Source organism: Pleurodeles waltl, chromosome 4_1 (assembly GCF_031143425.1).
Source record: "Pleurodeles waltl isolate 20211129_DDA chromosome 4_1, aPleWal1.hap1.20221129, whole genome shotgun sequence".
In the NCBI taxonomy this organism is placed as follows: Eukaryota; Metazoa; Chordata; class Amphibia; order Caudata; family Salamandridae; genus Pleurodeles; species Pleurodeles waltl.
In genome coordinates this window covers 53,739,922-53,753,474 of record NC_090442.1, presented here as the reverse complement: position 1 = coordinate 53,753,474, position 13,553 = coordinate 53,739,922, and the positions used below count along the sequence as shown (strand labels likewise).

The 13,553-nt window shown below is 52.5% G+C and overlaps 5 non-coding genes across 5 annotated transcripts; 1 reads left to right on the top strand and 4 right to left on the bottom strand.

Moving 5' to 3' along the window:
- Window positions 1-288: 288 nt before the first annotated feature.
- Window positions 289-359, top strand: TRNAG-GCC (transfer RNA glycine (anticodon GCC)). The gene has a single exon. It is a non-coding gene; the product is annotated as a tRNA-Gly (tRNA).
- Window positions 360-756: 397 nt separating this feature from the next.
- TRNAN-GUU (transfer RNA asparagine (anticodon GUU)) lies at window positions 757-830 on the bottom strand. The gene has a single exon. It is a non-coding gene; the product is annotated as a tRNA-Asn (tRNA).
- A 4,385-nt stretch (window positions 831-5,215) lies between these two features.
- TRNAN-GUU (transfer RNA asparagine (anticodon GUU)) lies at window positions 5,216-5,289 on the bottom strand. The gene has a single exon. It is a non-coding gene; the product is annotated as a tRNA-Asn (tRNA).
- Window positions 5,290-7,460: 2,171 nt separating this feature from the next.
- Window positions 7,461-7,534, bottom strand: TRNAN-GUU (transfer RNA asparagine (anticodon GUU)). Its single transcript has one exon. It is a non-coding gene; the product is annotated as a tRNA-Asn (tRNA).
- Window positions 7,535-9,683: 2,149 nt separating this feature from the next.
- TRNAN-GUU (transfer RNA asparagine (anticodon GUU)) lies at window positions 9,684-9,757 on the bottom strand. The gene has a single exon. It is a non-coding gene; the product is annotated as a tRNA-Asn (tRNA).
- Between the last annotated feature and the right edge of the window lie 3,796 nt (window positions 9,758-13,553).

Here is a 13,553-nt window from a genome sequence, read left to right as displayed (position 1 = left end):
GGTGGTCTGGAGGGTGCTTTCTGTCAGCCACTTCTCCCAGGAGCAGCCAGAGAGCAGGCTGATGTCGTGCTCTGTCAAGCACAACACTGGCCCCAAACCACTGTCCTTAGCAAAAGCAGAAACATTCATAGTTTCAGTCTCCTGCATCTGATTCCTGCCATCAGCATGTGAACGTTTGGCAGTCCAAGGCTTGCCATGCAAACTTTGTTCATAGGTGTCCCATGCGAATGCATGGGCCTCATCACTACTGTCTACGGCAGGGCTCTCTGCTCAGCCTATGTAAGTGAAGCATTGGTGGTTCAGTGGTAGAATTCTCGCCTGCCACGCGGGAGGCCCGGGTTCGATTCCCGGCCAATGCAAAGCGTCCTTCTTTTGGCTTTGCTTTAGAAGTCAGAGATGTAGACTTGGTGGGGAAAAAAAATGTCAAAGAGTGACCCCGACGTGATTTGAACACGCAACCTTCTGATCTGGAGTCAGACGCGCTACCGTTGCGCCACGAGGTCCCTGTGCATGCAGTTCTCAGCCCCTGATCAAGAAATGCTTCTGTGCCTTTTATTGGCCCTCAGTAAGCCTGTGGTTAAAGTAGAAGGCATGGTGGCCCGTTTCCAGTCCTATTGGTGGAAATGACTAGAGGTGAAGAGATGAGAGAAGATAGAAATGTTGAGATAGAGCATGTCACGCAGGCAAAGCGAGAGCTCTAAGAGCAAAGCCAGACAGCTGTGTTTTAATTCAGGACTTGATGTAGGCAAAAGCATACGTCCCTGGGTGGGCTTGAACCACCAACCTTTCGGTTAACAGCCGAACGCGCTAACCAATTGCGCCACAGAGACCAACCACCGCAGTGAGCGTGTTGGGACTCAATATATGTTTTTACCTTTGTGCTCCTGCCTGCAGCTCTAAGGTCCTGGCATAAGACAGGTAGGCTTAGACTCCATTGTGACATGTCTTACTTCTCTTAGAAGAAGGTTCTGAGTTGCCAGGCAGCTTATCTTCTGCCGGGCACACTTTCCTTTGCAGGCTTTCAGGTTGTGAATCCAGCACTGCTTAGGTGTCCATGTCAGACATGAGCAGCTCATTGAGCCCCACTGTGTGTTTTTTGTGGAGATACAACTCTCAGACTAGAGGGAGCAGGCGGGAAGTGGGTGAGACTCACACAGGGTGGGTGGGGCAGTTAAAGGATGTTATCTAATAGTGTAATCGAGGAGTTGGGTTTTTTGTGCACTACACTTTAACCAGCGATTCTTTCTAAAAGGAAATCCCAGGGCAGTACCCGCAATGAGTGGCATCCCCACACCCGAGGTTGCATTGTGGTAGCTGTTCCCTGAGCCCATAGCCCCTGTCCCCATGTCGCCCTTTCTCCTCGTGTAACTCACCCCAAGTTCGGTGGCTTTGATACTTGCTGCTTCTGCTGCGCGATCATCCCCATGATCTGGGCCTTTGTACGAAATGTCATGTAAGATGACTTTATTCAGCACGGCGTTTGTCATTTGCTTGGTTGTCCTGTCACTGTTGGATGTTTTCTTGCGCAGACTACTGTCTAATGGTGGGAAGGCCACGAGACACGTGACTTTTCTCTTTCCTTGTTAGCATAGTTTCCTGCCACTGTCTTGGTGTGCTGCCAGCCTGTGAGACACGTGTCTTGCCCATCTCAGCTCCACTGTGGCATGTTAGATATGTCTTTGAGCAGAGTCCCGGTCCCAGAGCTGCTGCCTTCTCTGCACTCTGGCTTGTAAGACTGCAGGCAAAGGCCCTCCCTGGCCCCTCAGCCAGATAGATACATTTACCTGCAGGGCTCAGCTTTGGTGAAAGATATTGGCGAGAGAGAGGAAAGGGGACGGCCCGTGGTGCACCCCCTATTTTGCATAGAACCACAGCCTCCTGGGAGGGCAGAGACATGAGGGTTCTCAGGGAAAGCCCTCCCAGGAGTGTTGAAGGGCAGGACGTGAAACACAGCAATCCCGGAATGGCCTGGTCTAAGATGCCTGTGCAATAGGCCTGGCCCTAGGCTTCCGGGGCTCTTCCTCGGCAGAGGCCCCAGTGGTATGAGCCCAACCAGGGCTGTAGGGCGCGTTGGGAGCGCGTTAGGGACGCGAAAGAGGGCGCAGGGCGCAGAACTCTGCCCGTTTCTCCCCAGGATTTTGGGGAGGACAGGGAATCTGGCCAGGTCAGTGACTAGGCTTTCCCAGAAGGAAAGTCCAGTGACAGTGGCATGTTGTGAAACACAAGATTGCTGGTGGTCTGGAGGGTGCTTTCTGTCAGCCACTTCTCCCGGGAGCAGCCAGAGAGCAGGCTGATGTTGTGCTCTGTCAAGCACAACACTGGCCCCAAACCACTGTCCTTAGCAAAAGCAGAAACATTCATAGTTTCAGTCTCCTGCATCTGATTCCTGCCATCAGCATGTGAACGTTTGGCAGTCCAAGGCTTGCCATGCAAACTTTGTTCATAGGTGTCCCATGCGAATGCATGGGCCTCATCACTACTGTCTACGGCAGGGCTCTCTGCTCAGGTTATGTAAGTGAAGCATTGGTGGTTCAGTGGTAGAATTCTTGCCTGCCACGCGGGAGGCCTGGGTTCGATTCCCGGCCAATGCAAAGCGTCCTTCTTTTGGCTTTGCTTTAGAAGTCAGAGATATAGACTTGGTTGGGAAAAAAATGTCAAAGAGTGACACCAACGTGATTTGAACACGCAACCTTCTGATCTGGAGTCAGACGCGCTACCGTTGCGCCACGAGGTCCCTGGGCATGCAGTTCTCAGCCCCGGATCAAGAAATGCTTCTGTGCCTTTTATTGGCCCTCAGTACGCCTGTGGTTAAAGTAGAAGGCTTGGTGTCCCGTTTGCAGTCCTATTGGTGGAAATGACTAGAGGTGAAGAGATGAGAGAAGATAGAAATGTTGAGATATAGCATGTCACGCAGGCAAAGCGAGAGCTCTAAGAGCAAAGCCAGACAGCTGTGTTTTAATTCAGGACTTGATGTAGGCAAAAGCATACGTCCCTGGGTGGGCTTGAACAACCAACCTTTCGGTTAACAGCCGAACGCGCTAACCGATTGCGCCACAGAGACCAACCACCGCAGTGAGCGTGTTGGGACTCAATATATGTTTTTACCTTTGTGCTCCTGCCTGCAACTCTAAGGTCCTGGCATAAGACAGGTAGGCTTAGACTCCATTGTGACATGCCTTACTTCTCTTAGAAGAAGGTTCTGAGTTGCCAGGCAGCTTATCTTCTGCCGGGCACACTTTCCTTTGCAGGCTTTCAGGTTGTGAATCCAGCACTGCTTAGGTGTCCATGTCAGACATGAGCAGCTCATTGAGCCCCACTGTGTGTTTTTTGTGGAGATACAACTCTCAGACTAGAGGGAGCAGGCGGGAAGTGGGTGAGACTCACACAGGGTGGGTGGGGCAGTTAAAGGATGTTATCTAATAGTGTAATCGAGGAGTTGGGTTTTTTGTGCACTACACTTTAACCAGCGATTCTTTCTAAAAGGAAATCCCAGGGCAGTACCCGCAATGAGTGGCATCCCCACACCCGAGGTTGCATTGTGGTAGCTGTTCCCTGAGCCCCTAGCCCCTGTCCCCATGTCGCCCTTTCTCCTCATGTAACTCACCTCAGGTTCGGTGGCTCTGATACTTGCTGCTTCTGCGCGATCATCCCCATGATCTGGGCCTTTGTACGAAATGTCATGTAAGATGACTTTATTCAGCACAGCGTTTGTCATTTGCTTGGTTGTCCTGTCACTGTTGGATGTTTTCTTGCGCAGACTACTGTCTAATGGTGGGAAGGCCACGAGACACGTGACTTTTCTCTTTCCTTGTTAGCATAGTTTCCTGCCACTGTCTTGTTGTGCTGCCTGCCTGTGAGACACGTGTCTTGCCCATCTCAGCTCCACTGTGGCATGTTAGATATGTCTTTGAGCAGAGTCCCGGTCCCAGAGCTGCTGCCTTCTCTGCACTCTGGCTTGTAAGACTGCAGGCAAAGGCCCTCCCTGGCCCCTCAGCCAGATAGATACATTTACCTGCAGGGCTCAGCTTTGGTGAAAGATATTGGCGAGAGAGAGGAAAGGGGACGGCCGGTGGTGCACCCCCTATTTTGCATAGAACCACAGCCTCCTGGGAGGGCAGAGACATGAGGGTTCTCAGGGAAAGCCCTCCCAGGAGTGTTGAAGGGCAGGACGTGAAACACAGCAATCCCGGAATGGCCTGGTCTAAGATGCCTGTGCAATAGGCCTGGCCCTAGGCTTCCGGGGCTCTTCCTCGGCAGAGGCCCCAGTGGTATGAGCCCGACCAGGGCTGTAGGGCATGTCGGGAGCGCGTTAGGGACGCAAAAGAGGGCGCAGGGCGCAGAACTCTGCCCGTTTCTCCCCAGGATTTTGCGGAGGACAGAGAATCTGGCCAGGTCAGTGACTAGGCTTTCCCAGATGGAAAGTCCAGTGACAGTGGCATGTTGTGAAACACAAGATTGCTGGTGGTCTGGAGGGTGCTTTCTGTCAGCCACTTCTCCCGGGAGCAGCCAGAGAGCAGGCTGATGTTGTGCTCTGTCAAGCACAACACTGGCCCCAAACCACTGTCCTTAGCAAAAGCAGAAACATTCATAGTTTCAGTCTCCTGCATCTGATTCCTGCCATCAGCATGTGAACGTTTGGCAGTCCAAGGCTTGCCATGCAAACTTTGTTCATAGGTGTCCCATGCGAATGCATGGCCCTCATCACTACTGTCTACGGCAGGGCTCTCTGCTCAGCCTATGTAAGTGAAGCATTGGTGGTTCAGTAGTAGAATTCTCTCCTGCCACGCGGGAGGCCCGGGTTCGATTCCCGGCCAATGCAAAGCGCCCTTCTTTTGGCTTTGCTTTAGAAGTCAGAGATATAGACTTGGTGGGGAAAAAAATGTCAAAGAGTGACCCCGACGTGATTTGAACACGCAACCTTCTGATCTGGAGTCAGACGCGCTACCGTTGCGCCACGAGGTCCCTGTGCATGCAGTTCTCAGCCCCGGATCAAGAAATGCTTCTGTGCCTTTTATTGGCCCTCAGTACGCCTGTGGTTAAAGTAGAAGGCTTGGTGTCCCGTTTGCAGTCCTATTGGTGGAAATGACTAGAGGTGAAGAGATGAGAGAAGATAGAAATGTTGAGATAGAGCATGTCACGCAGGCAAAGCGAGAGCTCTAAGAGCAAAGCCAGACAGCTGTGTTTTAATTCAGGACTTGATGTAGGCAAAAGCATACGTCCCTGGGTGGGCTTGAACCACCAACCTTTCGGTTAACAGCCGAACGCGCTAACCGATTGCGCCACAGAGACCAACCACCGCAGTGAGCGTGTTGGGACTCAATATATGTTTTTACCTTTGTGCTCCTGCCTGCAGCTCTAAGGTCCTGGCATAAGACAGGTAGGCTTAGACTCCATTGTGACATGTCTTACTTCTCTTAGAAGAAGGTTCTGAGTTGCCAGGCAGCTTATCTTCTGCCGGGCACACTTTCCTTTGCAGGCTTTCAGGTTGTGAATCCAGCACTGCTTAGGTGTCCATGTCAGACATGAGCAGCTCATTGAGCCCCACTGTGTGTTTTTTGTGGAGATACAACTCTCAGACTAGAGGGAGCAGGCGGGAAGTGGGTGAGACTCACACAGGGTGGGTGGGGCAGTTAAAGGATGTTATCTAATAGTGTAATCGAGGAGTTGGGTTTTTTGTGCACTACACTTTAACCAGCGATTCTTTCTAAAAGGAAATCCCAGGGCAGTACCCGCAATGAGTGGCATCCCCACACCCAAGGTTGCATTGTGGTAGCTGTTCCCTGAGACCCTAGCCCCTGTCCCCATGTCGCCCTTTCTCCTCGTGTAACTCACCTCAGGTTCGGTGGCTCTGATACTTGCTGCTTCTGCGCGATCATCCCCATGATCTGGGCCTTTGTACGAAATGTCATGTAAGATGACTTTATTCAGCACAGCGTTTGTCATTTGCTTGGTTGTCCTGTCACTGTTGGATGTTTTCTTGCGCAGACTACTGTCTAATGGTGGGAAGGCCACGAGACACGTGACTTTTCTCTTTCCTTGTTAGCATAGTTTCCTGCCACTGTCTTGGTGTGCTGCCAGCCTGTGAGACACGTGTCTTGCCCATCTCAGCTCCACTGTGGCATGTTAGATATGTCTTTGAGCAGAGTCCCGGTCCCAGAGCTGCTGCCTTCTCTGCACTCTGGCTTGTAAGACTGCAGGCAAAGGCCCTCCCTGGCCCCTCAGCCAGATAGATACATTTACCTGCAGGGCTCAGCTTTGGTGAAAGATATTGGCGAGAGAGAGGAAAGGGGACGGCCCGTGGTGCACCCCCTATTTTGCATAGAACCACAGCCTCCTGGGAGGGCAGAGACATGAGGGTTCTCAGGGAAAGCCCTCCCAGGAGTGTTGAAGGGCAGGACGTGAAACACAGCAATCCCGGAATGGCCTGGTCTAAGATGCCTGTGCAATAGGCCTGGCCCTAGGCTTCCGGGGCTCTTCCTCGGCAGAGGCCCCAGTGGTATGAGCCCGACCAGGGCTGTGCCCGACCAGGGCTGTAGGGCGCGTTGGGAGCACGTTAGGGACGTGAAAGAGGGCGCAGGGCGCAGAACTCTGCCCGTTTCTCCCCAGGATTTTGGGGAGGACAGGGAATCTGGCCAGGTCAGTGACTAGGCTTTCCCAGAAGGAAAGTCCAGTGACAGTGGCATGTTGTGAAACACAAGATTGCTGGTGGTCTGGAGGGTGCTTTCTGTCAGCCACTTCTCCCGGGAGCAGCCAGAGAGCAGGCTGATGTCGTGCTCTGTCAAGCACAACACTGGCCCCAAACCACTGTCCTTAGCAAAAGCAGAAACATTCATAGTTTCAGTCTCCTGCATCTGATTCCTGCCATCAGCATGTGAACGTTTGGCAGTCCAAGGCTTGCCATGCAAACTTTGTTCATAGGTGTCCCATGCGAATGCATGGGCCTCATCACTACTGTCTACGGCAGGGCTCTCTGCTCAGCGTATGTAAGTGAAGCATTGGTGGTTCAGTGGTAGAATTCTCGCCTGCCACGCGGGAGGCCCGGGTTCAATTCCTGGCCAATGCAAAGCGCCCTTCTTTTGGCTTTGCTTTAGAAGTCAGAGATATAGACTTGGTGGGGAAAAAAAATGTCAAAGAGTGACCCCGACGTGATTTGAACACGCAACCTTCTGATCTGGAGTCAGACACGCTACCGTTGCGCCACGAGGTCCCTGTGCATGCAGTTCTCAGCCCCGGATCAAGAAATGCTTCTGTGCCTTTTATTGGCCCTCAGTACGCCTGTGGTTAAAGTAGAAGGCTTGGTGGCCCGTTTCCAGTCCTATTGGTGGAAATGACTAGAGGTGAAGAGATGAGAGAAGATAGAAATGTTGAGATAGAGCATGTCACGCAGGCAAAGCGAGAGCTCTAAGAGCAAAGCCAGACAGCTGTGTTTTAATTCAGGACTTGATGTAGGCAAAAGCATACGTCCCTGGGTGGGCTTGAACCACCAACCTTTCGGTTAACAGCCGAACGCGCTAACCGATTGCGCCACAGAGACCAACCGCCGCAGTGACCGTGTTGGGACTCAATATATGTTTTTACCTTTGTGCTCCTGCCTGCAGCTCTAAGGTCCTGGCATAAGACAGGTAGGCTTAGACTCCATTGTGACATGTCTTACTTCTCTTAGAAGAAGGTTCTGAGTTGCCAGGCAGCTTATCTTCTGCCGGGCACACTTTCCTTTGCAGGCTTTCAGGTTGTGAATCCAGCACTGCTTAGGTGTCCATGTCAGACATGAGCAGCTCATTGAGCCCCACTGTGTGTTTTTTGTGGAGATACAACTCTCAGACTAGAGGGAGCAGGCGGGAAGTGGGTGAGACTCACACAGGGTGGGTGGGGCAGTTAAAGGATGTTATCTAATAGTGTAATCGAGGAGTTGGGTTTTTTGTGCACTACACTTTAACCAGCGATTCTTTCTAAAAGGAAATCCCAGGGCAGTACCCGCAATGAGTGGCATCCCCACACCCGAGGTTGCATTGTGGTAGCTGTTCCCTGAGCCCCTAGCCCCTGTCCCCATGTCGCCCTTTCTCCTCGTGTAACTCACCTCAGGTTCGGTGGCTCTGATACTTGCTGCTTCTGCGCGATCATCCCCATGATCTGGGCCTTTGTACGAAATGTCATGTAAGATGACTTTATTCAGCACAGCGTTTGTCATTTGCTTGGTTGTCCTGTCACTGTTGGATGTTTTCTTGCGCAGACTACTGTCTAATGGTGGGAAGGCCACGAGACACGTGACTTTTCTCTTTCCTTGTTAGCATAGTTTCCTGCCACTGTCTTGGTGTGCTGCCAGCCTGTGAGACACGTGTCTTGCCCATCTCAGCTCCACTGTGGCATGTTAGATATGTCTTTGAGCAGAGTCCCGGTCCCAGAGCTGCTGCCTTCTCTGCACTCTGGCTTGTAAGACTGCAGGCAAAGGCCCTCCCTGGCCCCTCAGCCAGATAGATACATTTACCTGCAGGGCTCAGCTTTGGTGAAAGATATTGGCGAGAGAGAGGAAAGGGGACGGCCCGTGGTGCACCCCCTATTTTGCATAGAACCACAGCCTCCTGGGAGGGCAGAGACATGAGGGTTCTCAGGGAAAGCCCTCCCAGGAGTGTTGAAGGGCAGGACGTGAAACACAGCAATCCCGGAATGGCCTGGTCTAAGATGCCTGTGCAATAGGCTGTTCCCTAGGCTTCCGGGGCTCTTCCTCGGCAGAGGCCCCAGTGGTATGAGCCCGACCAGGGCTGTAGAGCGCGTTGGGAGCGCGTTAGGGACGCGAAAGAGGGCGCAGGGCGCAGAACTCTGCCCGTTTCTCCCCAGGATTTTGGGGAGGACAGGGAATCTGGCCAGGTCAGTGACTAGGCTTTCCCAGAAGGAAAGTCCAGTGACAGTGGCATGTTGTGAAACACAAGATTGCTGGTGGTCTGGAGGGTGCATTCTGTCAGCCACTTCTCCCGGGAGCAGCCAGAGAGCAGGCTGATGTCGTGCTCTGTCAAGCACAACACTGGCCCCAAACCACTGTCCTTAGCAAAAGCAGAAACATTCATAGTTTCAGTCTCCTGCATCTGATTCCTGCCATCAGCATGTGAACGTTTGGCAGTCCAAGGCTTGCCATGCAAACCTTGTTCATAGGTGTCCCATGCGAATGCATGGGCCTCATCACTACTGTCTACGGCAGGGCTCTCTGCTCAACCTACGTAAGTGAAGCATTGGTGGTTCAGTGGTAGAATTCTCGCCTGCCACGCGGGAGGCCCGGATTCCCGGCCAATGCAAAGCGCCCTTCTTTTGGCTTTGCTTTAGAAGTCAGAGATATAGACTTGGTGGGGAAAAAAATGTCAAAGAGTGACCCCGACGTGATTTGAACACGCAACCTTCTGATCTGGAGTCAGACGCGCTACCGTTGCGCCACGAGGTCCCTGTGCGTGCAGTTCTCAGCCCCGGATCAAGAAATGCTTCTGTGCCTTTTATTGGCCCTCAGTACGCCTGTGGTTAAAGTAGAAGGCTTGGTGTCCCGTTTGCAGTCCTATTGGTGGAAATGACTAGAGGTGAAGAGATGAGAGAAGATAGAAATGTTGAGATAGAGCATGTCACGCAGGCAAAGCGAGAGCTCTAAGAGCAAAGCCAGACAGCTGTGTTTTAATTCAGGACTTGATGTAGGCAAAAGCATACGTCCCTGGGTGGGCTTGAACCACCAACCTTTCGGTTAACAGCCGAACGCGCTAACCGATTGCGCCACAGAGACCAACCACCGCAGTGAGCGTGTTGGGACTCAATATATGTTTTTACCTTTGTGCTCCTGCCTGCAACTCTAAGGTCCTGGCATAAGACAGGTAGGCTTAGACTCCATTGTGACATGCCTTACTTCTCTTAGAAGAAGGTTCTGAGTTGCCAGGCAGCTTATCTTCTGCCGGGCACACTTTCCTTTGCAGGCTTTCAGGTTGTGAATCCAGCACTGCTTAGGTGTCCATGTCAGACATGAGCAGCTCATTGAGCCCCACTGTGTGTTTTTTGTGGAGATACAACTCTCAGACTAGAGGGAGCAGGCGGGAAGTGGGTGAGACTCACACAGGGTGGGTGGGGCAGTTAAAGGATGTTATCTAATAGTGTAATCGAGGAGTTGGGTTTTTTGTGCACTACACTTTAACCAACGATACTTTCTAAAAGGAAATCCCAGGGCAGTACCCGCAATGAGTGGCATCCCCACACCCGAGGTTGCATTGTGGTAGCTGTTCCCTGAGCCCCTAGCCCCTGTCCCCATGTCGCCCTTTCTCCTCATGTAACTCACCTCAGGTTCGGTGGCTCTGATACTTGCTGCTTCTGCGCGATCATCCCCATGATCTGGGCCTTTGTACGAAATGTCATGTAAGATGACTTTATTCAGCACAGCGTTTGTCATTTGCTTGGTTGTCCTGTCACTGTTGGATGTTTTCTTGCGCAGACTACTGTCTAATGGTGGGAAGGCCACGAGACACGTGACTTTTCTCTTTCCTTGTTAGCATAGTTTCCTGCCACTGTCTTGTTGTGCTGCCTGCCTGTGAGACACGTGTCTTGCCCATCTCAGCTCCACTGTGGCATGTTAGATATGTCTTTGAGCAGAGTCCCGGTCCCAGAGCTGCTGCCTTCTCTGCACTCTGGCTTGTAAGACTGCAGGCAAAGGCCCTCCCTGGCCCCTCAGCCAGATAGATACATTTACCTGCAGGGCTCAGCTTTGGTGAAAGATATTGGCGAGAGAGAGGAAAGGGGACGGCCGGTGGTGCACCCCCTATTTTGCATAGAACCACAGCCTCCTGGGAGGGCAGAGACATGAGGGTTCTCAGGGAAAGCCCTCCCAGGAGTGTTGAAGGGCAGGACGTGAAACACAGCAATCCCGGAATGGCCTGGTCTAAGATGCCTGTGCAATAGGCCTGGCCCTAGGCTTCCGGGGCTCTTCCTCGGCAGAGGCCCCAGTGGTATGAGCCCGACCAGGGCTGTAGGGCATGTCGGGAGCGCGTTAGGGACGCAAAAGAGGGCGCAGGGCGCAGAACTCTGCCCGTTTCTCCCCAGGATTTTGCGGAGGACAGAGAATCTGGCCAGGTCAGTGACTAGGCTTTCCCAGATGGAAAGTCCAGTGACAGTGGCATGTTGTGAAACACAAGATTGCTGGTGGTCTGGAGGGTGCTTTCTGTCAGCCACTTCTCCCGGGAGCAGCCAGAGAGCAGGCTGATGTTGTGCTCTGTCAAGCACAACACTGGCCCCAAACCACTGTCCTTAGCAAAAGCAGAAACATTCATAGTTTCAGTCTCCTGCATCTGATTCCTGCCATCAGCATGTGAACGTTTGGCAGTCCAAGGCTTGCCATGCAAACTTTGTTCATAGGTGTCCCATGCGAATGCATGGGCCTCATCACTACTGTCTACGGCAGGGCTCTCTGCTCAGCCTATGTAAGTGAAGCATTGGTGGTTCAGTAGTAGAATTCTCGCCTGCCACGCGGGAGGCCCGGGTTCGATTCCCGGCCAATGCAAAGCGCCCTTCTTTTGGCTTTGCTTTAGAAGTCAGAGATATAGACTTGGTGGGGAAAAAAATGTCAAAGAGTGACCCCGACGTGATTTGAACACGCAACCTTCTGATCTGGAGTCAGACGCGCTACCGTTGCACCACGAGGTCCCTGTGCATGCAGTTCTCAGCCCCGGATCAAGAAATGCTTCTGTGCCTTTTATTGGCCCTCAGTACGCCTGTGGTTAAAGTAGAAGGCTTGGTGTCCCGTTTGCAGTCCTATTGGTGGAAATGACTAGAGGTGAAGAGATGAGAGAAGATAGAAATGTTGAGATAGAGCATGTCACGCAGGCAAAGCGAGAGCTCTAAGAGCAAAGCCAGACAGCTGTGTTTTAATTCAGGACTTGATGTAGGCAAAAGCATACGTCCCTAGGTGGGCTTGAACCACCAACCTTTTGGTTAACAGCCGAACGCGCTATCCGATTGCGCCACAGAGACCAACCACCGCAGTGAGCGTGTTGGGACTCAATATATGTTTTTACCTTTGTGCTCCTGCCTGCAGCTCTAAGGTCCTGGCATAAGACAGGTAGGCTTAGACTCCATTGTGACATGTCTTACTTCTCTTAGAAGAAGGTTCTGAGTTGCCAGGCAGCTTATCTTCTGCCGGGCACACTTTCCTTTGCAGGCTTTCAGGTTGTGAATCCAGCACTGCTTAGGTGTCCATGTCAGACATGAGCAGCTCATTGAGCCCCAGTGTGTGTTTTTTGTGGAGATACAACTCTCAGACTAGAGGGAGCAGGCGGGAAGTGGGTGAGACTCACACAGGGTGGGTGGGGCAGTTAAAGGATGTTATCTAATAGTGTAATCGAGGAGTTGGGTTTTTTGTGCACTACACTTTAACCAGCGATTCTTTCTAAAAGGAAATCCCAGGGCAGTACCCGCAATGAGTGGCATCCCCACACCCGAGGTTGCATTGTGGTAGCTGTTCCCTGAGCCCCTAGCCCCTGATCCCATGTCGCCCTTTCTCCTCGTGTAACTCACCCCAGGTTCGGTGGCTCTGATACTTGCTGATTCTGCTGCGCGATCATCCCCATGATCTGGGCCTTTGTACGAAATGTCATGTAAGATGACTTTATTCAGCACGGCGTTTGTCATTTGCTTGGTTGTCCTGTCACTGTTGGATGTTTTCTTGCGCAGACTACTGTCTAATGGTGGGAAGGCCACGAGACACGTGACTTTTCTCTTTCCTTGTTAGCATAGTTTCCTGCCACTGTCTTGGTGTGCTGCCAGCCTGTGAGACACGTGTCTTGCCCATCTCAGCTCCACTGTGGCATGTTAGATATGTCTTTGAGCAGAGTCCCGGTCCCGGAGCTGCTGCCTTCTCTGCACTCTGGCTTGTAAGACTGCAGGCAAAGGCCCTCCCTGGCCCCTCAGCCAGATAGATACATTTACCTGCAGGGCTCAGCTTTGGTGAAAGATATTGGCGAGAGAGAGGAAAGGGGACGGCCCGTGGTGCACCCCCTATTTTGCATAGAACCACAGCCTCCTGGGAGGGCAGAGACATGAGGGTTCTCAGGGAAAGCCCTCCCAGGAGTGTTGAAGGGCAGGACGTGAAACACAGCAATCCCAGAATGGCCTGGTCTAAGATGCCTGTGCAATAGGCCTGGCCCTAGGCTTCCGGGGCTCTTCCTCTGCAGAGGCCCCAGTGGTATGAGCCCGACCAGGGCTGTGCCCGACCAGGGCTGTAGGGCGCGTTGGGAGCGCGTTAGGGACGCGAAAGAGGGCGCAGGGCGCAGAACTCTGCCCGTTTCTCCCCAGGATTTTGGGGAGGACAGGGAATCTGGCCAGGTCAGTGACTAGGCTTTCCCAGAAGGAAAGTCCAGTGACAGTGGCATGTTGTGAAACACAAGATTGCTGGTGGTCTGGAGGGTGCTTTCTGTCAGCCACTTCTCCCGGGAGCAGCCAGAGAGCAGGCTGATGTCGTGCTCTGTCAAGCACAACACTGGCCCCAAACCACTGTCCTTAGCAAAAGCAGAAACATTCATAGTTTCAGTCTCCTGCATCTG